The sequence below is a fragment of the Heterocephalus glaber genome, unplaced genomic scaffold (assembly GCF_053883595.1).
Source record: "Heterocephalus glaber isolate CG9 unplaced genomic scaffold, H.glaber_assembly_v1.0 deba00001497, whole genome shotgun sequence".
In the NCBI taxonomy this organism is placed as follows: Eukaryota; Metazoa; Chordata; class Mammalia; order Rodentia; family Bathyergidae; genus Heterocephalus; species Heterocephalus glaber.
The window spans coordinates 70841667-70866568 of record NW_028258320.1 but is presented as its reverse complement, the minus strand read 5'-3'; positions in this window follow the sequence as shown (position 1 = coordinate 70866568).

The window sequence follows — 24902 nt, the reverse complement described above, 5'->3', positions numbered from 1 at the left end:
AAGTTTGATTTCTTAGTTGTTGTTGTTTTTTAAAAAAATTAATTTTTCACAACACAAGCAATGCATTCATCCAATTATATAAAAATTAAATTGCTGTGCATAAGGCCTGCCTGGTCCCCGAGCCCAGGCCTGACGGCTCCCGTGGCCTTGGGAAGGGAGTACCGGAAACTGGCAGCATTCCGGGTGGGATGTGGGCACTTAGGTTGGGTGTCTGTCAGTTTCTGATGCTCCCTGGAAAAACACTTCTGCTGTTGTCAGGTGAGATCCACTGTGGTTTGGTCTCCTGGCTGCCCTTGTCCTGAGATGTCCTACCCCCTTCCCTGCATGTCACTTGCACAGGGGCATGATGCTCTGATGGACTGCTTCCAATGACAGCTTTCATCTCCTGCATCTGAGCCCAGGTGCCTTGAGGGCTCTCTGCCTCCTATGGCATTGGGCAGACTCACAGTTGTCCCACCCTGTTCTCCCACCCTCGTTGATATAGCCAGGGCTGCTCTCCTGGGAACCTCTCAGCTGGTCCCTGGGCCACTGCTGCCACTGTTCCTTTCTCCTTCCTTCTCCATCATTTCAACATCCATATCCTTCTCCAAGCCTTTTCTTGCTTGAGCTGGTACTGTGGCTCTCTCCCAGAGCTCCTCTCCAGTTGGCCCGAGGGGTTTGGGGACTCGTTTCCCTGGGGGAGCTTCGTGTGTGTTTATTCTCTCCCTAGTCCCAGAAGCTCTCAACACCATCACAGCCATTGTCAGGCCTATTGTGGTCCCAGCTTGGTTCTAGGCATTTATAGTCATCTCTAGTCATGCTTCTCCCATTTATGGCTAAGGATCTTGGCCTGGGAGAGGCTATGTTCCTTGTCAGAAGTCCCCTAGCTAGCAGAGGCCAACGGCAGGATTCAAACCTAGTGCTGACTCCCAAGGGCATGAGCAAGACTGAGCTTGTAATGCATCCCTGCGTTGCACTCTCCTGATAATGCCCAATGGGTGCCCTGGTCCTAGGCACCCCATATCTGTGCCCATGGAGAATTCCCAGAGGGCAAGCCTGCCAGCCTGTGGCCCCCTCTGCTACCCTTTGCTTAGACACTCAGAAGGCTTCGATCTGCAGGAGGAGGAGATGCTGCCTGTCAGGTGGGCCGGGCCTCTAGGGACACGGGCAAAGCTGTCAGCAATTTAGCTTAAATGAGCGTCCAAAGGCCAGTGCTGTGGAAAGATCATGGGAAGACATTATCCATGGTTGTGTATGAGTGAGAGTGAGAACTCCTCAGTGGCTTTCTTGAGCAGGAAAGACAAGTCCCTTGAGGGAAAATTAGGCAAATCATGTGCCTGTTTGGGCCATGTGGACTCCAGTCCCCATCGGGGAAATTAACTTGTCACAGGTGTGACTGTCACTTGTGCTCTTTTCATGGCCTCCCATGTTTCAGCATCAGTGCAGCCAGAGGGAGAAGCACATGCGTGAATCCTCCCACCTGGCACGTGAATCCAGTGACAGGGGCTTCATTTAGGGAGCATCACGATCTGGCTGGACTAGTCTAGGTGCTGCCATGGCGGCTCACTGCCTTCCCATAAAAGACACTAAGACCCTGTCCCTCATCCACACCTGTCCAAGTCTTCCTTCTCCTTCAGGGCTCACCAGCTCTCCTCTGTTGAGCGGCTTTGTCCCATTCGGCCTCTTCCACTCAGAATGAAGGCTGGGCTGGGCAGAGAGGCCCTGGCCACAAGAAGACAAGCAGATGCTAAATGAGAAAGATGGCTCAGTTGTCAAGTGTGGGTGGAAAAATGCTCTCATAAATGTCTTGCTGCATGATTTAGCAGAGCTCCCCTGTGTTGACATCACTTTTCAAAAATCTTGGATCCTATCATGCTTTTGAGAAGAGAACATCTGTTTCCAGAAGGTGGTGGTCCATTCCTCACCGTGTAAGACACTGGTGTGGAGGAGAAAAATGAGAACTCTAGAACTTCCTGGAACTGGGGAAGGAGGTCTCCCTCACCTCTACTGCTGCTTGTCCTGTGGCCTTCGGAACCCTGTTTCCTCATGTTAAAGCACCAGGAAGAGAGCATCTTTAGGGGGTTGGTGGGAAGAATAAATGAGACATGGTTCTTGGAGCGTAGTGAGGGTGAGATTAATCTTGGATTCTTCCAATTCTTACCCAACCCCAACCTCATCCCCCTGTGACATTGTACCCTCTCTGAGGAACCCTGTTAGACTGACCTGCACCACAGCTATTTCTGTATGTGCTTTTCCTCTCCCATATATTGCGAGCTACTCACTAACAGCAGTATCTTAGTTCTTGTGCATCTCAGCAAGACCCATAGAAGGCACCTGATACGTGGTAATTGCATTCATATTGAATCTTGTCATTTCCCAATTTTGTGGAATCCTGAGTCTATGGATCGCTTGGAAAGTTTTTGGGGTTGGGTGGGGCTTATGCATGAAATAACTGAAAATATGTTGTCTATAGATGATTTTGAGAACTTTTTTTCCTCTATAAAAATAATAGCTATTTGTTGAGTTTAGAAAATATGGAAAAGCACAACAAAAAAATTAAAATTTCTCAAAAACCAAGCCACTGATAGTATTTTGATATTTATCTTCCCATGCTACTCTCATAGACTTTGTGTACAGATAGAAATATACATGCAGTTAAACCTTGGATTATGAGTAACTTGTTCTGCAAGATGAGAAAACATTTTAAATAAATTTTAACTTGATCAACAAGCATTGTCTTGCAATACAAGTAGTATGAGATGCCAAACGGCACATGACACGATCACAACTGAGCCAATGGTTCTTTCTCTCTCTCTCTTACTGCAGGATTGTGGGTGATCATCTCTCAACAGCAAGAGGCGATCGTGTCTACAAAGGAGAAGGAGAAAGAGGCAGAGGAATACCTCACTTCAAATGAGATTAGGGAGATGTGTAAAATGTGAGAAACAGTGCAAAATTTTGTAGAAAAACACCACCCAAATAAGGCTGTAGCAGTATGAGCGATCAATCTGTTTAACAACAATGCACTGTCACATTTCCGTGAAATTCTCAAAAGGAGGCAAAAGCAAGTATCATTGGATGGGCTCCTTGTTAAAGTTGCACAAAAAGGAAAAGATTCCATTGAGCCAATAGAAGCAGTGATTTCTTTAGTGATAATGAAAGTCGTCCTACACAATAGCCCTCCTCTCTCTTGTCTCCCTCACATTTGCCATGAAGGTTTCAAAGGTAAGTGCATATTAATTTGCTTATTTTTCTTTATTTTTAATTTTCTTTATTATTTTGCATTATAGCACTGTAATCATTTTTACATGAATGATTTTGGGTTCTGGAACAAATTATCTGAGTTTCCATTATTTCTTGTGGGAAATTTGCTTTGATATACAAGTGCTTTGGGTTTACAAGCATGTTTCCAGAATGAATTATGCTCACAAACCAAGGTTCTACTATATATTATATAATATACATATTTAACAAAAATTGATTGTTTTGCAACCTGTTTTGTATACTTAAACATATGTAGGAAACGTGTGCTGTTATCATTAAATATTCTTCTATATTATTTTATATTAAGTGCACATGACACAATTTACTTAACTGTGATTTGTTTAGGTGGCTCCCATTCTTCTCTGTTACAAACAGTGAAATAATGCACATCCATCTAGCAAAGCTTTGACAACAGCCTTGATTATTTATTGAAGATAAAATCTTAGAAGTCAAATCACTGAGTCGAAAGTTAATCATACAGCTAAATCTTTACCAAAGAGCATCTGTTATCTGCCAAGTATTATTCTAGACAAGAGTTTGGCAAACTATAATCTATGGATCAAATTAGACCATTGCCTGTGCTCCAAATAAAGGGTTTTTTTGTTAAATTCTTTTATTGGTACATTTTAGGTATACAACACAATTACATTTCTCATTGGGAATTGTACCTTTACATGATGCATCTTTGTTCTTATTTTTTCCCCATTCCTAGCCCTCCCTTCACCCCCTCCACCCTTCCCTATTTACAAAGACTTTATTTCCATTTTTTCCATTTCTCATCATTTTTCCTTTCCCTTCTTTCCTTTCTCCTGGCCCTCCCACTACCCCTACCCCTTTGGACCTTTTCTTCCTATTTTGCATTATCAATTATTCATTCTAATCATTGGTACATTTTAGGTATGCAATATAATGACATTCATCATTGGAAATTTGCACCTTTACATAGTCTCTCGTGGTTCTTATTTTTCACCCTTGCCCAGCCCTCCCTTCAACCCCTCCAGTCCTCTCTATTTACAAAGATTTTGTTCCTATTTTTCCATTTTCTCATATTAATCCCATTCCCTTCTATCCTTTCCCCTAGCCCTCCCACTTCCTTCCCCTTTGCCCCTTTTCTTCCTATTTCACATTACCTATTATAGATTTTAGTCCTTATTTACACTTTCAGTTTCTCACACCAGAGAAACTATTCGGATCAGACCTCCCAAATATAAAGACCCAATCTGAAAATGGGCATCTGAAATACATAAATACAGTTTTATTGGAGCACAGCCATTCCCATTCATTTACATCTGTTCTGTGGTTGCCTCTTTCTCTGCAGTGGCAGGGTTGAGTAGTCACAATGGAGACTGGATGTCTCAACACTTAAAGTATCACCTCAACAGCAAGAGGTGATCTATCTATCTATATCTATCTATATTTACCATATGAACTTTTACTGTATTTGCTATTCTACAGTGATGTTCTTCCTAAACAGAAACTTATTTAGTGCCTGAACTTGTGCTAAGGCTGGGGAAAAGAAAAAGCAAACACACCTGTGAGGTCACTAGTGACTCTCCTGGGATGACCTCATAGTTATCAGATTCAAAAGCGACCCTTCAGTCTTTATCCCCTACTCACTTATGTATCTTAAACAAAAGACTATTTTCTCATTGTTGAAACTCTTGTCTCTTCTGTCCTCAGCTGTCTTCTCCTGCAAGTCCCTGCAGAATTTCCCTTAGTCTGCCATCCAGCTCAGTGGTTAATAGCTTGTACCATGGAGACAGACGGGCCTGACTTTAAAGCCCACTCCTTTATTGACTAGTAATTGACCTGGAGCCTCAATTTCACTGTCTGAAAACAAGTCAATCAATAGCTATATTTTAGAAGTTCTTAGTTCTGTGCCTGACACATACTAAGTGCTCAGTAAAGGGTGGCTGATGTGTCTGTTACCTCTCCAAGTGTCTCTTCCTTGTCTGTTTTCTTGGAAGTGATGGTATTCCTCAGGACTCTTTTCTCTCTCTTCTGACCTCCCTTTGGTTGAGAAATACCCCTCAACTGGCTGAATCCAACCTCCCCTCCCCTCCTTTCCCTCTGTACCCAGGTGTTATATATAATCTGTATATGAAACATCTGTAAATTTCACATCCTTACTTGATGGTCAATAATGCCACAGTTTATAAACTCATGGAAACTTTTGTCCAAAGCCATCAAAATATTTTAAAAATAATCATTAGCCTCACGTTTGCAAAAATCCAAACTTACAATAAAAATTTTATTTGCTTTAAATAAAAATTTCTGTCATTTTTTCCCTTAGGTTCTTTTTTGGGTACATTTTAGGTACACAATACATTTACATTTATCATTGGGTACTTGTACCTGGACATGATGCATCTTGGTTCGTACTTTTTCCCCATTTCCTGTTGTCCCTTCACCCCCTCCACCCTTCCTTATTTACAAAGACTTTCTTTCCATTTTTTCCTTTTCTCATACTTTTTCCTTTCCTTTCTTTCCTTTCCCCTACCCCTCCCACTTCTCCTACCCCTTTGGACCTTTTCTTCCTATTTCCCATTATCAATTATTCATTTTAAGCATTATTTACACTTTCAGTTTCTCACACTAGAGAAACTATTCGGTATTTACATGTGTGTCCTATTTATTTCACTTAAGAGTATGGCCTCAGTATGCATCCATTTAGCTATAAATGACTGTAGTTTCTTGTTATTTATGGCTGAGTAGTACTCCATTTTATAGAACAAACCCACATCCTTTTTATCCAGTCTCCAGTTGATGGGCACTTGGGCTATTTCCAAGCTTTCACTATTACAAACTGTGCTGCTATAAACATGGGTGCACATATATCGCTGTAGTACGATTCTTTTAATTCTTTGGGGAAGATACCTAGCAGGGGAATAGCTGGGTCAAATGGGACCTCTAGTCCTAGTTCTCTGAGGTGTCTCCATACTGATTTCCACAGTGGTTGCAACCAGTCTGCACTCCCACCAACAATAGAGAAGGGTTCCTTTCTCTCCACAACCCCACCAACATTTGTTGTTGCTTGATTTCTTGATAGCAGCCATTCTTTCTGGGGTGAGGTGGAATCTCAGTGTTTTCATCTACATCTCTTGAATGACCAGTGATGTTGAACATTTTTTCATGTTTATTTGCTTTTTCTACTTCTTTGTCTGAGAAATGTCTGTTCATTTCAGATGCCCATTTTTGAATTGGGTCTTTAAATTTTGGGGGTCTGTTTTTTTTCAGTTCTTTATATATTCTAGATAGTAGTCCTTTGTCTAAGGTACAGCTGCTAAAAATTTTTTCCCACATTGTAGGCTGTCTCTTAGCTCTGTTGGTGGTTTCTTTTGCAGTGCAGAAACTTTTTAATAAGATGAGATCCCCACTGTTGATTCTTTGTACTAGTTCCCATGCGACTGAGATTTTGTTCATAAAATCTTTTCCTATGCCAGTGTCTTCAAGAGTTCTACCTAACTCATCTTCCAGCAAGTTCAGTGTTTCTGTTTTAATATTTAGATCTTTAATCCACTTTGATCTTAGTTTAGTGCATGTTGATAGATATGGGTCTAGTTTTAATCTTTGACAGGTTGAAATCCAGTTTTTCCAACACCATTTATTAAAGAGGCAATCTTTCTTCAGGTGAGGATGGTTGGCTCCTTTGTCAAAGATGGGGTCACTGAGTATGTCTGGAGTTGTTTCTGGATCTTCTAATCTATTCCACTGATTCTCAGGTCTGTTTCTTTGCCAGTACCATGCTGTTTTTATCACAGTAGCTTTGTAGTATAGTTTCAAGTTGGGAATTGTGATACCCCCTGCCATATCTCTGTTGCCTAGAATTGCTTTTGCAATTCTAGGTCTCTTCTGGTTCCAAATGAAGTTTGGATTGTTTTCTCTAGTTCTGTGAGATATATTGTTGGATTTTCAATCAGCATTGAATTAAGTCTATATAGCAGTTTTGAAAGTATGAACATTTTCATTATATTTGTTCTTCCTACCTAGGAGCAAGGGATGTCTTTCCATTTTCTTATATCCTCTTCAATCTCTTTTCAGAGTGCTGTAGTTTTCAGTGTAGAGCTCTTTTGCTTCCTTTGTTAGATTGATTCCTAATAATTCAAAAAACTTCTGTCTTAATGCAGTTGCTCTCTTCTATTTCCTGGCCTCTATCGAACTCCCACATTGACCACCTGAAATCTGTTTGGAAACAGTTTCTGATCATTTTTATGGAGGTTTTAAATGCAGTGGGAGATATATGAGTCCAGTTCCTTCTGGCTGACAGATATTTCCAGAAGGCATGAAGTCATGTCAGTCTCATCTTCCAAATCATGGATCATCCTCCAAAATACTTAATTGCGATCAATTTTTGAGTTTTTAAATGTTCTCTGACTTCTCTTACTTCCCAAAGAGAAACAAAAAACTAAAAGCAAGTGTGCACACAGGTATTCCAGGAGACTTGGGGTTTCTGACTGTGAGCCACTTATTTTGATCCAAAAAATTTACTCAGAGGCACATTTAATTGGAACTTATTTCAGTGGAAGTTATTTCCCTTCATCTCATTACAGAAACAAAAGAAGATTATAGGTCAGGGAATCCATGAGGTTTCAAGAGAGTCTATTGATGAATGAAGTTGGAAAGAGTTGACACACGGTCAGAGATGGTTAACATCCAGAAATTCTTACAAAGAAACAGCAGTTATGTCCTATTAATCCTGCCTTTCCTCTTTGATCTTGAATGGGATAGTGGCTGCAAGTCAGGCACAAAGCTATCCTGGTGTTTAAGGCTCAGGAGATCTTGCCCTTGAGAAAGATTCTTCAAGGACTGTGAAGAGTAAAAATAATAGCAACCAAAGTAATAATAATAATAATAATAATGATGATGATGATGATGATGATGATGATGATGATGATGATGAAACCAGAACCAGTCAAACAAACAACAAAAACAAAAGACAGAAAAATGTGAACAAGTAGAGCGTTCTTTAGGGAAGTTTAAAGCTATTAAATTGTAAATTTTCCATCTGTACCTCTTATGACGAATGCACTTGTATTAATTTATCATTGCAGTCAGTAGGGAAATGGATCAATTTGGACCTATACATGTTCAGTCACAGTTGCTTCTTTTTGTAAAATGAAATATTTAAATGAAGGAGAGAGTTGGGAGAAGATGCAATTTGGGGGCTACCTGAAGGAGTTTTTTTAGTAGATCTCTTACCAATGTCTCCCTTCCCTCTGTTGTCCCCCCCCTCTGTACTGGGGATTAAACCTAGGGCCTCATACATGTAGGCAACTGCTCTGCCACTGAGCTGCATTCCCAGCCCATTACTGATTTTTCTTTTGTTCTCTTTTCTCTAAGTTTCCAAGGCCTTCTCGAAAGCCCTCTGAATTCCACTAAGAAAGCACTGTGGAAGTTTAAGAGCCTCAATATTTGCAGCAATTCTTTGAGATGCTAAAAATTAGAAGGGGATAAGGGGCTTCCACTCTGACTTTGTGTCATCTTCTGACTATCTTTTAACATTCTTTTAACTCTGGAGGTGGCCTGAGGTCATTAAACGTTCCTTTATTCTGGAAATGGGAGAAGAGGACAGAGCATGGTTGTAGAGTAAGAACCCTATCACCCGCCACAGCCGGTGGCCAGCTCAGTGCTCAAAATCATTCTATTAAAGAAATGAAAAAAGTCGGGGAAAAATGCAAATGAGGTAGATTGGATTAAGATTTTGAGTGGTTCAGTGGTGCAAATTATGTTCTTGATTATGAGAGAGAATGGATTTTTAAAAAGCATCTGTACACAGTTGGGTGAATTAGGTAACCATCTATTAGGAAGTTAAGTAACAACATAATCCACCATAATGGTGCTGAAGCCAGCCAAAGCCATTGCAAGACTGGGGACTCATGCTTTTATATAGTCCTACTTTAGCTCTTAGAACAGCTAGAGTTCTGGGGAATTCAATCTCTCTCTCTCTCTCTCTCTCTCTCTCACTTCAGAGGATATCTAAGAGTGCTTTCCTTCAAATTTAAATTCTTGCTTTTGGTAGAGAAGAAACACTTCTACAACAACTTGTGTTACTTTTGTGATGCCCTTGTTGAGGACCAAAGGGCTGTGCTGCCTGGTTCTGAAGCTGGGTGTTGTCTGATGGGAATCATTAGGACAGAAGAGGACAGGGAAGTTTCATGCAAGTTGAGATATATGAGGCATTGAGGCCACTTTATGCTACTCTAGTGAGTCAGAAAGGATACTTGCTTCATCTTCTAGGCCTTTCTAGACAAATGAAGAAAATAAAATAGTCAATTGCTTTCAACTCTGTGAGACTTCCAACCCTGGGCAGGTCTCCTTCCCTCAGTGACCCACAGTGGCAGGGGATCCCAGTTGGGAGGATCCCAGGTGGGCTGCAGACCCTTGGGTAGAACAGAGCTGGGAGTGTGTGTGTGTGTGTGTGTGCGCGCGCGCACCTGTGTATGCCTGTGCCACACTCTTTCTGAAGGCTGCTATTGTGGACACCATGATGTTCATTCATTCATTCAGCTACTGACAGAGTTGGCTGCTGGAGGATCCCAGCCTAGAATTGTCCTCGGCCAAAGGGCGTGTCCTTGGGGCATGCTGCATACAATGATGGCCTATACGGTTACAAAGCCACTGTCCTCTGCCCATTTTCAGAACAACATCGAGGATCCTGCCAGCTCCAAGCTCCCTGTGAGACCAGCAGAGCCTCTGTTGTGACCACATTCAGCTTGAGTTCTCCCCGTGTCCTGTCCTGCGTTGCCTCTGGTGTGGGTCCCAGAAGCCCTCCTGTGTGCAATCCCAGTTGCTGTCCAGGAAAATGCCCATGACCAGATGTTGGCTGCCCTTCAGTTCAAGTGGATGGAAAATGGGCACTGGTTATTGCATTGCTGATCTGTTGTGTGATCCCAATGGTGACTTGATTCCACAGTCAGCTCTTGTTTTGAGATTTGGGGAGAGGAGCTCAAATTTGATTTCTACCAATCATTTGGATAAATTACTTGGCCTCTTTGTGTTTCAGCATCCTTATACATAAATTAGAATAATTGTGACTACAGGATTGTAAAGAATAAATGAAGGAATTTAGACAAAGGGTCCAGAGGATAGGTGAGGGACTACTATGTGTGAGTTTTTGCTAGTGGCGGAGTGGAATGGATTCCCAACTCTATCACTTACCAGCCATATGACTTCAGGGAAAATATTTATTAACTCTGAGCCTCAGTCTAATTATCTGTAAAATGGAGCCCTATTGCCTCATTTCCATGGTTGTTTTAGAGACTAAAGAGAATGTATAAGAGGGCCTAATGCTACAGCTTTTATTACTGTTATTATTTCTGAGGAAGTTCATCTTCTCTTGAGGGTCCCAGATAAACCAGTGGCAAAACAACGATCCAGTGGAAAAGTGAAGCGCATTGTTCCCCACGGTGAGCCGCAGAATGAATGGGTCTCAGCTTCCTCACCCAGGGTGGGAAGTGCCTGAGTGACTTTGCTTGCCAAGCCATTTGTTTCCTAGAAGGGAAATAATACGTGGAACTTGGCCACCCAAGGCTGCAGCCTCACTCTTTTCTGGGAACCACCTGATGTCAGGGTTTGCAGTGTGCGTCCCAGCCCAGAACAGGAAGCTCTGCCAGGCCATAGACAAAGGGTCCTCTGCTCCCTGAGCTGGCTCTGGCCCCTGCCTTGGCCAAGTGTCTGGTTTGTTTGCAGGTATCGGGTGACCATCTCTATTTGGAGATCTTCTGACAGACCTGAGTCCTTACTGGGCAACGTGTCACACCCACAACCTTGTAAAGATACAGGAAAATGATGTGTTGAGACTGCACAGAAGGAACACTGGGCTAGGAGTCCATCTGCCTTGTTATGGCTGGACTCAGCCTTCTAATGATTTGGGCCCGGGGGAGGCAGATTACAGGGAAAAAGAAGCTCATTCTACCTCGGTCCAGGACAACCCAGAGACCTTTTTGTAAATACTCAGGGACAGCTTCTGAGACACAATGTAGGAAGCACAGCCTCCCTGGCAGCAAACAGGGAGTCACCCTCTACCTGGGACACCCCATGGGTGGCTGTTTCTGCAGCTCTCTGGATGTTCAGTTCACTCTCCTTCCTGCACATGGACGGTCCTGGCCAGGCTTTGTGCTCCTGCGCCTGGCTTTGGCTGATGCTGTACTGATTCCAGACACTTTTCACTGACATACTAGTAGCCAAGCATCACCTTGTTTAAATACCAAGGAGAGAATATTTGAGTGACATAACTTTGGTCATTTGTTAGCTCCTGGCCCAGCCAGCTGCAATCAGGAAGAATGGTCCCAGGATGCCATGGACTGCTCCTTCAGGAGCTATAGCAGAGCAGGCTCTTCGATATGGGATATTGGTTGCAAAGAAATAGTGAACATTTGGAAAAAATATTAAGTTTTCTTGGCCTTTTATCCTCAATGGATGATGACAATCATTAGGTGTTAGATTAAATCATTTCACACAAGGAACCCTGTTGGCTTCCACCCTCCCTACAATCAGCCCTCATTTCCACATCTGTAGGACTGTCTGTGGCCACATCATAATAACCCAAACCTTTTACTGTGATAAGAATACAACATGAATGATACCCTCTTAACTTAGTAAGTGTACAATACATTGCTTTTGAGTGTAGGCACAGTGGTGTAAAGCAAATCTTTAGAGTGTATTCGTCTTGCCTAACAGAAACTTTGTACCTGTCAATTAGTAATTCTTCATCTCCCCCTGCTTCTGGAAACCAGCATTCCATTCTTCAGTTCTAGGTATTGGACTATTTAGATGCAGCGTTGTTTTTTCTGTGACTGACTTATTTTACATAGCACAATGTCTTCAAGTTTCATCCATGTTGTCATATATTGCTGAACTTCCCCTTTGCAAAGGATGCACAAATGCAACACAAAAGTTTTAGACTTCAAATCTTTGCATAAACATACGGAAGTGGGACTGTTGGATCATGACAGTTCTATTTTTAGTTTTCAGAGGAAGTGCCTCACTGTTTTCCACAGTGGTTGTGCAATGGTACAGCACCTTCCCTTCAACAGTGCACAAGGGCTCTATGTCTCTACATCATTGCCAGCATTTATTGACTTTTGTTTTTTTAATGATGACCATTCTGACAGGAGTGAAGGGATAACTTGTTAGGGTATTAATTTGCATTTCTCTGACAACTAGTGACACTGAGCGTCTTTCAGGTCCCTGATGGCTATTTGTGTGTCTTCTTTGGAGAAATGTCCATTCAAGTCCTTAGCCCACTTAAAATTTATTATTAGTTTTCTTTAATGGTTGACTTGTATCATTTCCTTATTTCCTTTTTCACTCTGTTGATTGTTTCCTTTGCTGTGTAGACGTTTTTAGTTTGATATAGTCCCATTTGTTTATTCTGGTTGCCCGGGCTTTTGGTGTTGTATCCACTAAAAGAAGCCCACTATTCACAGAAATCTTTTCTAGGGTATTTATAGGAATCCTGAGGAATGGTACATGCTCCACAAGTCTGCATGGATGTTGGCTTCTCACCTCTACCAGTCTGCTCTTCTGGATTCTTGGTGTTCTCAAGCTTAGCTGGGACTCTCTAGCATGCTGTTTCCCAGGCTGTTGACTCTCACCCTTGTATGTCTTCACCCCTAATATGGATGCTAGGAGCTTTCTTTCAATGCACAGCTAAAACAGGGTGGAAATGGTATCACTTTACTGAAGGTTTGGGGACAACAGAATTTTACCAAAAGAGTAAGTTTCTATGTGGCCTTTATGAGGCTATGGGACTCCAAAGGGATCTTCAGAACATTTCTGAAGATGAGTACCAGATCACCTTCAGTCAGAAGAAGAGCTCTATCCCCTCCAGTCCGAAGTCCCCTCCTAGTCCATCTCCATTCCCAGGAAGCCGGGCAGTGGCTTCCGTTCCCTCTGAAGGACTCCTACCCCATCCCACCAGCTGCTCTCTGGCCCCGTGACCTGTGCCAGGCTTTCACAGTTATTACCAGCCTCTGCCCAAGTCTGGCTTCTTCAGCTGAAACAGTCACAGGAGCAACTCACTGGCCTGGGCCCAGATTTGGGGCTTTCGGTCACTGTAACAAATACTGGGGACAAATCAACTTATAAGAAGGAAAGATTTCTTTTGGCTCATAGCTTCAGCCCATGGTTGCTGGGCCCTGTTGCTCTGGGGCTGTGAAGGCACAGTCCACCATGGTGCGAGTGCACAGCACAGGACAGCCCCTCACTCTGGATGTTGGGACACAGAGAGAGGAGGAGAAACCAGGGGCCTGGTATCCCCTTCAAGGACCTGCTTCGGGTGACCTAACTTCTAGAGTTTCCACCTCCTAAAGGCTCTGTCATCTTCCAACAGTGTTGTGGGCTGGAAACTAAGCCTTTAACAACATGGGCTTTTGAGGACATTTAAGATCCAAAGTCTCGACAGGGCCAAGCCTGGACCAGAGTCCTCCTAATCTGCCTTCCAACTTTTGGTGAGAAGAGGGGCACATATCTCCTGCCTGGTGGGGACAGGCCTTAACTCCGGATCACTTGTAAGCTCATTATTGGTCAAAAAGAAAGCTAATCTCCCAAGAATATACAGTGATTTTAAGTCAGCGGACATTGAAGTTGCACATCTCACAGAAAAAGAATTTCTGACTTTAGGTTTCATTTAAAACATCTCCAGTCGACCTTCAGTAATAGTATCCATTAGGAGAACCAGCTTCAGTGACAGGGCCCCTTCTTAAGCTAAGGGTGTGGCTGTTCCAAGGTAAACTTACTTTGCTTCCTTCATAGACTACAGGGTGGTGTCAAATTCCCCAAATGGCTGTTTTACAACCTTATATGTTGAAATCCCCATCTTTTTCAGGCACTTCATTATCACATGTAATCTCTTTTAATCCTCCCAACTACCTTCTGAGGTAAGGTATGACTTCCTTTATTTTATGAGTGAGGAAACTGAGGCTCAGAGGCATGTGAAAATTGCAAGGTGGACTTGAGCCCAGCTTGGACAGTGCCCTTTGTCCCACATCAGGTGTGTTCTCTGGCCTTTCTGTGTTGCAGCTTCTTAGTTGTTAGACACCCAGAGGCTCTGTCCCAGCCCACGAGAAAGCAGCTGGTGACACTCCAGTGTTCACACCCAAGGACAGGACTAGCTACATAGTTTGTAGGGCCTGGTGGAAAATGGGAATGTGGGGACCTTATTAAAAAATTACTAAGAATTCAAGACCATGACAGGAGCGCATTAAGCCAGGCTCAGGGCTGTCATGTGCACTGGGTCCTGTGCAGGTCACATGCGTTGGGACCAGTGCCCTGGGCAGGTTCCCTTGCTCCTAAAAAGATCGTGGGCCGCAGGGTAATCTGGTGCTGCAACACATGGACAATCTCCTATCAAGTCTTCTCCCTCACTCCCTTGAAATGTGGCATGATTGTTAGACAGTGCCAGACACCGAGGGGTGAACAAAACCAGATAATTTTTAGCTGCTTTTATTCCTTCTCTATTGTTGTTGTTTTGAGTAATCTGTGTGGCTTTTGAAGGAATTGCTTCAACTGGTTTGACCCTTAATAAGATATGAAAAACTCAGAGGCAACAGGGACTCAGTGATAAAAGCACAGCTTTCATTTGGCACTGCAGGCACTGGGAGTGAGAAGCCACGTGGTGTGCATCAGAGGCGGGTGGGTGGCGTGGGGTGCAGGTAGCATGCAGTGTGGCCAGAGAGCTGTGATGGCACTTAGTTCAAACAGTGGAATGACAATTGGAAACATAAAAGCCAAAGGGAAAAATGAGAAGGAAACAGCGAAAAACAAACCCCCAACTCCATGACTACCATCTGAAAGAGGGGACATTAGGAGAGGAAAGTGGATGCTGAGGATTATACGTTGTTAGCAATTCCTGCTGGAAGATTGGGTTCCTGGTCATTTTTCCCCAGGACAGAGCACCCAGCCATGTAGCTGGGTCTCTCCAGGAGGCAGAGTTTGCCAGGGAGCAGCTAGGGTGAATGGAAGCCTCCCAAGTTCCCAGCAGTTGGGGTCTGAGCAGCTCCTTGGAAAGCCAGCCTCTGGCCTGGTGATTCATTCAGCGGCCCTGAGCATTCTGGGTACAATCTGGGAGTGGCCTCGGGGCTACAATGGCTCATGGGCATCTTCCCTGTCCTCCTGGGAGTCTCAGTCAGACAGATGGGCTGGCAGATAGACTTGCAGAGGAGGGGTTCGAGGTGGGGCTATGGGGGGGGACACCTCATCCATGGATGACCTCTCCCTGGAAGAGCAACTTTCAAAAGGAAATTTGAAGGATGAGTAGAATTTACCCAAGTATGTGGGGTAGTGGAGTGAGGAGGGGGCTCCTGGCTAAGGGGAAAGCATGTTCAAAGGCCAGAAAGCAGGAAAAAGCAATGCTGCATTTAGTTGATGGGCACTGACTGCTAGGAAAAAGTCTCAAGTTAACATATCCTAATCGAGTGTCTACCACATGCTTCAGTCCTGAGCCATCTCTAACACTGGACTGCCGCTTTCTATCACTTGCATTTCCAAGTGAGAGCCTTGCTGGGTTTTCTCTTCTATTTCTACCTCTTGCATCACTTGACTCCCTCCCTTGGATTTCTTCCATGTATTAGCAGAGTACAGATTCGACTGCTGTTTTAAAGATCAAAATGATAGCTTAAGAAAGATGGATGTTAATCTGACTTTCACAGGATCACCAAAGAATACGCAGTTGGTTGATGGGAGGATCCACACAGGTGAAGACTTAGAATCCCACTCCTTGGTTACTCCATCATGAAGGATTGTTCCTGACTGTGCTCCCAAATGGCTCTCCACTTTGTTAGAGGAGTGTACTATCCTTTCTTTGAAGGCTGTGGGCTGGATGTTACTGTATCATTTCTGCTCATATCCTATTGGCCAGAGCCTAGTCATGTGACCACACCAGATGCAGGGAAACCTGGGAAATGCCCACTAGGTGGCTCCCATATCTATTGAAAGCTCAAAGATTCTCTTACTGTAGTATGAAGATGGAAATGGGGTAGGTTGCACTTTCTGTAATATTCTGCTTCTCATCTGTGACCTTGGAGTTGTGTCATAACAGTGACTCTCTTGTTTGGTTGACTGTCTTTCAAGCAGAGAGCAGAAAGGCAGAGAACATCAGTGCTAGAAAGCCAGATATCATCCTGTGGCTAAGCTAAAACTCACAAGAATCAAGGAGGAACACATTTGCTGGAGACGTTTTAGGTCAGTAAAAACTCCTCAGGGTAGCCTAAGTGAGGTCTCCTCATGTTATTTAAAAGAACTTTGTTGAATAAATTAAATGCTGAGCTGGTCTTCATCTGGGTCTTGAAAGTTCTCAGTTAGTGAAGGCCAAGAACTTGCTCATGAGCCCTTCATCAGGGCCCAGCCCAAATTCCTTAGGTAGGGTGAGGAGGGAAAAAAACTAACAAGCTAACAATGAGAATTGGCAGCTGTGAATGCGCTGCCCTGAAAACAGCTTCAGGAGTGTGAGAGGTGGGCCATCCCTGCATGAGTGGGTAGACAATCCAGATAATCCAATAAAACGTGTCTTGTTTTTGTAACTAATCCAGCTGTCATACTCTGTTTCCAGGAGCTCAAGACGTCCAAAAGCCATTCTGAGCCTTGACACGCACTCTCTGGTTTGTCCAGAATTCATTTTCATCTCAACCCTGTCTCCAAGCTGCCTCCTCCTGTTTCGGACAACAACATACAAAGTAAAAGAAAACTAGGGACAGAGAAGAACACTTCGTTCACTCCAGAGCTCAGTGCTTCTATCTCTGGTGTGTCTGTTGTGTTGGGTTCTGTGTGTCTCGCTGTTTTCTTCATCCTAGACAGTTTGATGATAGGTTGAGTGTGCACCTGGCTCTTACTCCTGGATGAGAGGATTTGAGGAACGAGGTTGCATCCTGTACGAGTGGCCTACCCACCATCCAGGTTGGTGCCTGGCGTGTGGTAAGTACTGAAACAAGGTTAGTTGAACTTGTTATTTCATTCAGATAACCAAGGTTGACTGTGACTCTTTTGAGGTAATCCACTTTGTCATTACATTGTCAGCTGCACAAGTGACCACAAACCATACTTCTCTCCTATTTGCATGCTTTCTAGATGTGACTCCATCCTGTCCCTTCTTCCACTACCCTGTAGGAATCCATTACTGTCATTAAAAATAGAAAGAGTATTGATCAGGGATTAAAGAGTCTACTCATTATAAAAATTAGTGATATGGGAAAACTTACAATTTCTTATCAGCTAAGCATGCACTTGCTTTAATTCCAAGTAGTTTCACTCTTGGACATTTTTAAGGGAAACACAATTCTATTTTCTGACATAACTGGTACATGAACATTCACAGCTGCCTTATTTATGATAACCTAAAACTGGAAACAATTTAAGTGTCCTCCAGTGGGTGAATAGTTGAAAGACACCCTCATATATCTATACAATGGATCACCACCCAACAATACGAAGGAACACATTTTTGAGACATGCAGTGTATGCGTTTGCCATGGCTGCTGTGACAAAGCACCACAAAGTGACCTACAAAACAGAAGGTTGTCTCAGAGTTCTGAAAGCTGGAGAGTTGAGGTCAGAGTGTCAGAGATGTTGGGATATGCTGTCTCTGATGAAGCTGGTGGAGGCTGTGATCCTAGCCTTTCTCCTAAATTCTGGGAGTTCTTTGGCTTGTGGCAACATGACTCTTTCCCGTAATGCTGCCTTTGTGGGAATGCCTTTTATATGGACACAAGCCATTGGATTAGGGGATCAGTCTACTCCATGATGACCTCATATTGACTACTTATTTCTACTATGACCCTGTTTCTAAATAAGTTCATGTTCTGATGTTTCTGAGGGTTTGGACTTCCGCATATGAATTTTGAGTGGGACATGATTCAACCCACCATATATGACAAGCAAGGCTCAGAGACTGCAAAGCCAACTTTGAGAGTTAGTTTGACCCACCTGGGGCAAGTCCATCTTGGGGGCATGGCCCTGCCCTGTGCACAGGAGGTGGTGCAGGGAGGCAAGAGGAGGATGTAGAAGATCTTGCCCCGGCAGAGAGGCCGGGCCATCAGGATTGCAGGGCAGGGGAGGTGTTCCTGGGTGAACAGACTTCAGGGAATTGGATGGGAGGGAGAATTGGGTGGTTATTGATCTGAGGTCCCCACAGAAGGGGGCAACACCATTCATTAAGACGAAGCGAGCCTGGAAATATGGACAGTTGGGTCCTGGGTAGAATCTAGAGGAAATAAGTAAATATTTGTGCTTTGACCTCTCTGTCCTCCATTGCCCAGCTTGCGTGATGTACAATATCTCACTACTGCTAGCAGAGGAGGAAGGTGATGTGGCTACAAATGCCTTGGAACTTAGGAGGCAAAGAAGCTTTTCAGGATGGAGACATTTCCAGAGAAACTTTTTAACCCTTCCCTACTCCCTCCGTCTTTAATTTTCTCCCTCCCGTCATACCCCCAACATAACCATGTGGTTACTTTTTTAACTTTTTATTTTGAAGTGATCACAGACTCTTAGGAAGTTGCAAGACCAGCACAGAGAACTGTCTCACGGATCCTTCACCGCGCGTCCCCCAGCGGTGACATCCTTCCTAACCACAGCACAGTATGCAAACCAGAAAACTGACATGGGTGAAATACTGTTAAGTAGACTGTGAGCTTGTGTGGGTTTCACCAGTTTTTACGTGCACTCCTGTGTGTGTTGTGTTGGTGTGTGTATTTCAGTGCAGTTTGATCCCTTGTATGGATTCACATAACTGCCACCAAATAAGCTACAGAGCAATTTGTTCACGACAAAGAAACTCGCTCATGCCACCCTTGATAGGCTGATCTCCCCACCCTTGTTCCTGTGCCCCGGCAACCACTAATCTCTTGTCCATCTCCACATTTTGTTCTTTTGTGTGTGCTTCATAAATGAAATCATATACTGCAAATTTTTGGGGATTCATCTTTTTCACTAAGCATAATGTTCTTGTCATATATGGTGGGTTGAATCATGTCCCACTCAAAATTCATATGCGGAAGTTGCATTTAGGCAAGTCACTTCTCTCTTTGCTTCAGTTTCCTCAAATTTCCAGTGGGGTGAATTATTCCTGTGTAATCTTTGAGTCGACATATCCTAAAGTTTAAATGTATAAGTGATGGGAAGGTTTAATACAATGCAGGGTTCTGTCATCATGGCTTCATTTGTTTAGCATAATGTCTTTGAGGTTCATCTACCATTGTAGCGTGCAGTAGCAGTTTTCTCCTTTTCATGGCCAAGAAACATTCTACCCATGTGTAGCCTACAGCTGTTTATGCATTTTTTCATCAATGAACATCAGAGCTGCTTCCACCTTTTGGATACTGTGATGAGCCAGGAGGCCTACTTGTACATCACTTTGCTTAGTTTATTGCCAATGATGTTTTCCAAAAGAGATGCTACCATTGCAGGAACTGCAGTTGGGGAGCAGGGAGGAAAGAGATGACCCCCTGAAAGAGGCTAGTGAGGAAAGGTTAATGAAGGTGTTATTGATGAAGTTGGGAGCAGAAGTAAGGAAACAATGAGGGACAGGGACGCACCCAGAGGTGCAACAGCAGGAAGCCAGCATTAAACTTAGGCTTGCAAGACTGAAAGAAGGGAGCTGCTGCTTCCTCAGAAGGGGCAGGGATGGGGGGCAGGAACTAAGGCCTTCAGAAGACAACACAGCAGCTCACAGTCCCCAAGGGAGCTGTGGGAATAAGTACCAGGCTCTCCCTCCCTCCCAGCCCTACCAGAGCCTTCCATCCACCAAACCCAAGTGGAAGCCCACAAGCTGGAAGGCCAGGGGCCCTTCCAGCCCTCTGTGCAGATGGCACGGTAGAGAACCCGGAGAGTGAAGTTGGGGTCAGAGGCTGTGTGTACACTGAGACTCTCCGGGATGGCTTTGGCCACACAGCCTGAGTCGACTTGGCTGGGGATCTTCTGGCTCCAGTTCCCAAGCTGTCCTGTCCAGAATGCAGGACAAGCCAATGGCACATCTCAGACTCCCTACCGATTCCCTCCACTTCCCACCATTGGCCTTTCCCATTCCCCAGACCCTGGGGGCTCCCAGGGACCTGGGGTTTTCGGAGTTGCCACTCTGGTCCTTCCCTGTCTTCTCCTCCTTCCTCCACCTCTCCCCACAAGGGCTGTTCACGGTGTTGAGACTCCAGCACTCCCCGTTCGGCCGGCTGTGTTCCCCGCATCAACAGCAGGCCAGTGGGCCCCTGGGGACTGGGTCTTTTCTTCTGTCTCCCTTGTTCGTATTCATTTGGGAGCCATAAGAAAGCCTTGAAGAGAAAGAACTGAGAAAATCGGGGGCTGAGAGACTGTTATGAAAAGAGTCGGTGGAGACAATACAGCCAGTGCTTAGTGAGGTCCTGAATGCAGGGCTTACAGGGCTGTGCTGAGCCCTCCAAAAGGCCTTTTGTATTCTTTTCTATTGACTGTTGCTAAACCCTTCAATGGCCTTGCATTGTACTGGGAATAAAATCCAACACCCGCCCCCCAGGCCCCCCAGGCCCAGCCTCATCCCCCACTGCTGGCCCCTGCTCCTCCTCACTCACCCTCCTATAGCTCCTGGCCACACCCAGTGTTGCCTACTTCTGAACCTTTGCACCTGTCAGATGCCTGCCCTGGGAGGTGGCGCCCTCCATCCTGCCTAGGATGGCACCTTCTCCTGCTTCAGGTTACGCGGGATGTCACCTTTCCTAAGCCTACACTACATTCCTCTTCCCACCATCATGCATTTGCTCTCTTGATTTGTCTCTGTGACCTTGAGAGGCTGTAAGCACCATGAGGATCCAGAGCTCCCCTGCCTGGTTTGCTGCTCCTGTCTGTGGTGTCTGGCAGAACTCAGTGTAATATAAGCTCTTGAAACATGTCTTTCAAATCAATGAATGCATTGGCAGGAAGTAGCAAGTGGGTAAAAAATGTTTTGGTTTTTTTTGAAACACTTCACCTGCTTAGATCTGACCTTTCTGTTTGCATTTTTATCTTAGACAACCTACAAAAACATCTGACTTAGGAGTTGCTTACTGCATGGTTTCCTCACAGTTGTTAGGACACATGTGTCCCAGTGGGTGCCCATGTATGACAATGGGGAGGCTGTATGCATCACAGGTCTCAACGGGTTGGAATTTGGGCTACTGAAGAGCCAGGGAGGCTTGTTAACAGGCCCTCTTTTCCTTTCCCTTCTCCTTATCTTCTTCTCTACCCCCTGACACATGGCAAGTGCTCAAAAAACATCTTATTATTTTGATTAATTATTTTGATGTGATTTTGACCTTTACTAATAAACAGTGTCTGGCTGGCATCAGTTGATAACTGGTAGTTATTGAACATGAATGAATTGCTTGGTTGTTTCTAATCCCTCAACTCAGTTCATCTTACTGTCAGGATTTGAAGTCTCTTCCATATTGACCTTTTATTGTTTGAAGAGTGATCTCAGGATTTCATAATGTTCTAGGACGGCTGAGGGGCTCTTTATTCCAGGGCCATCATAGGAGGCTCTGGAACAAACGCAGCCTGGGAAAGGCAGATCAGTACTTTGTACTCTTGTGCCATCTATAAGCTGAGAGGCTAAGGACAACGTCTTGTTATCTGTAAATGAAAATATCTAAAGGTTGCAGGCTTCTAAAGTCCCTTTGAAGGCCAGGGTTCTAGCATCTGGACTCAAGAATTTCTTTGCTCTGTACTATAGCTCTGCTTTCTTTAATCAAGAAGGGTCCAAATAAAGGAAGCCAATATCAAGGTATCCAAGGAGAAAGCAAACCAGGTGGATAGACTAAGACCCATTAAGCAACTCATCTCCATCCATGAATGTAGTCCCTTGAGTTTTTTCTCCTCTTTCTTATTCTTGCCTATTCTTTTGTTTTTGCATGTCTCCTCCTTCTCATTTTTAAATTCTAAGCCATGAAGAGAGCAACCTTCTGTGTGCTCAAGACTCAGCACTTGTGTCGTGCAGTTGAGCTGTGTGTAATGGAGAAATCCTCTTGTTCTCAATGAAGTGCATCTATTGTGATCTTCTATAAAAGAGACAATCGGCACTGTTCACACGGGCCCAGTTGCTTATATGCAGTTCATTCACTGTTGTGTTTAGTACACAAGACTCCTTTAAAGCAGCGGTCCCCAACTCCAGGGTCACAGACTGGTACTGGTTCATGGCCTGCTAGGAACTGGGCTGCACAGCAGGAGGTGAGCAGTGCATCTGTATTTACAGCTGTTCCCCATCACTCACATGTTGCCTGAGCGCTGCCTCCTGTCAGATCAGGTGTGGGATTAGATTCTTATAGGAGTGCAACTCTACTGTGAACTGTATTCATAGGGAATACAAGGGGTCTAGCTTCTCACTCCTTCGAATCACCCCTGTCACACCCCAGGAAAAACTGTCTTTCATGGAACCAGTCCCTGGCGTCAGAAAGGTTGGGAAGCACTGCTAAAGCTCCTAGCTCAGGATCCGTTTAGTTGAGCCAAACATTTTTTTCCCCCATAAGAGTCTTTCCTTATTCTTGGGTAAAACTGATTAACTATGAAATGTCTCTATTGAAAAATGATATGACTAAGCTCTCCCTGAGAACTCAGGGGTTAAAATGTGGTTTGGAGCTTAAAGGTCTATTAAGGTACTGTTGGACTAGGGTGAAATCCTCTTGAATGTGAACTTTACTACATTTTGACTTAGAAACCTAATCCAGCTCCAGGTTCTCCACATCCAGATACTAAATACTGTTTTAAAAATGCATTAGTGCTGAGGGAAGCAGTGGATTGGTGTGACATCTTGAAAATATGATTTATTTATTCTCTACTCTTAACGACCTGGAAAGAGAACCATTTTCTTGCTTGGCACTGAGTGAAAATGGTAACCTTATTATCAGCTGGGGAGTGTTACTAAATTAGTATACACCATGGGTAAAGCATGTACGAATTTTCTTAGGGTTCCGCCATCTTGCTTTTGTCATCAAGCTCAATATCCACATTTCACAGATGAGGAGATTGGAGCCCAAGCAGAAACTGCCTCATTCAAGGTTGTGCACCAGTAATGTTTTGATCAAACTGGTTAAATGAGTGTAATCTTTAGTATTTTTGGATGATTTAGCAGGAAAGTTTTAGCTCCCAAGAAATTTTTTCTTTCAGTTACACACAAGATGGAAGAGACTGTGAAGACTGAGCCTTAACTCTGTCTTTTATAGCCTCCAGTCTTTTGGCAAACACTTACTTTTCCTAATCTTTAATTTTCTCACCTGTAAAATAGGAATGAAGAGGTTGAGGAAAGGAGACTTCCTCTTGGGTAGTGATGAGGATTCAGAGAAACAGTGCAGAGAGCTTAGCGGATCAATGGCAGGGCACTTGATGAAGTTATGAAATCATTGTAAGGGTGCTTCTTGCCCACACTTTTACTAATTTAGAAATTCAGATTTCATAAATAGTGTTACAGCTCCAGAGAAAAATGAATGTTTTATATTGACATGTTGCCATTAGTCTCTGCGCTGAATTTTTTTTTTGTACCGGGGATCAAACTCGGGACCTTGCGCTTGCGAGGCAGGTGCCAGAACCACTGAGCTAAATCCCTGGCCTCTGTGTTGAATTTTTAAAAGTTGAAAAATGACACATGGACTTAAATGATGTGGGTGGTTCATAATAAAATCCTCCAAAAAGCAAATCTCAACTGAGCCAGGATTGAGGTTTATAATTGCCTTATAGGAATATCATAGAAATTAAAGAATATTTTAAATATACGCAGTACATGGAAAGCAATTAACAAATGTCCATTGAATTAAATTACATTTAACAAGTAGGTAGGGAGGTCTTGTCATCAGGTTTAATAGAATCCAGGAAACAAACTCCTTTTAAAGCTTGTAATCCCATAGAGCAAGGATGACAAATGCCACTTTCACATCCCATGCCTAGGGCAGACATCATTAATCCATCCCAGCACTCTTATCTCCCATCCATTTATATCTTCGTCTCTCACAATAGGCTGCTGATCGAGTTCTGTTTCTTTTTTATCTCCCACAAATCTCACACAGAATAGATGTTTAATGCTGCTGAACAGATGAGCCCAGAGGGGTTAAGGAGGTTGCCCCAGGCCACACAGGAAGTTAGTCTGATCTGTAGTCACACCTCCTTTCCAGGCAAGGAAAACAGAAGTGTACTAATGTATGGAATATAGCGTGTGGTGCTGATGGAAGCTTTTTAAAAGTATGTTTACATTAAAATATAATTTACACAGAGTAAAAAACACAACTTTCAACTATGCAGTCCTACAAGTCTTCACAAACATATACACTCATGTAAACACACCCTTTTCAAGATAGCTTTCATCCTGGACAGTTCTCTTGTGCTTTTCTTCAGTCAATTCCTCTCCAGAAGCAACCACTGGTCTATCACCATAGGTTAATTTTGTCTCTTTTAAAATTTCACAAAATAAAATTATAAAGTGTTAATTCTTTTGTATCTGGCTTTCACTCATAATGTTCTGAGGCTCACACATACTGGGTCTATCTATAGTTAGTTCCTTTACACGGTGCTGTGGAGTACTGTCCCATAGCATGAACGTAATCCACTCTCCTTTCACCTGTGAGTGCAGTTCAGGCGGATGAATTCGCCTCTGGCAGCTTCTGAAATGACGCACAGTGACCCCTTCTTCTGGTGTAATCTCCTCCTTTTGCATGTATTCCTATTGAAGACCACTG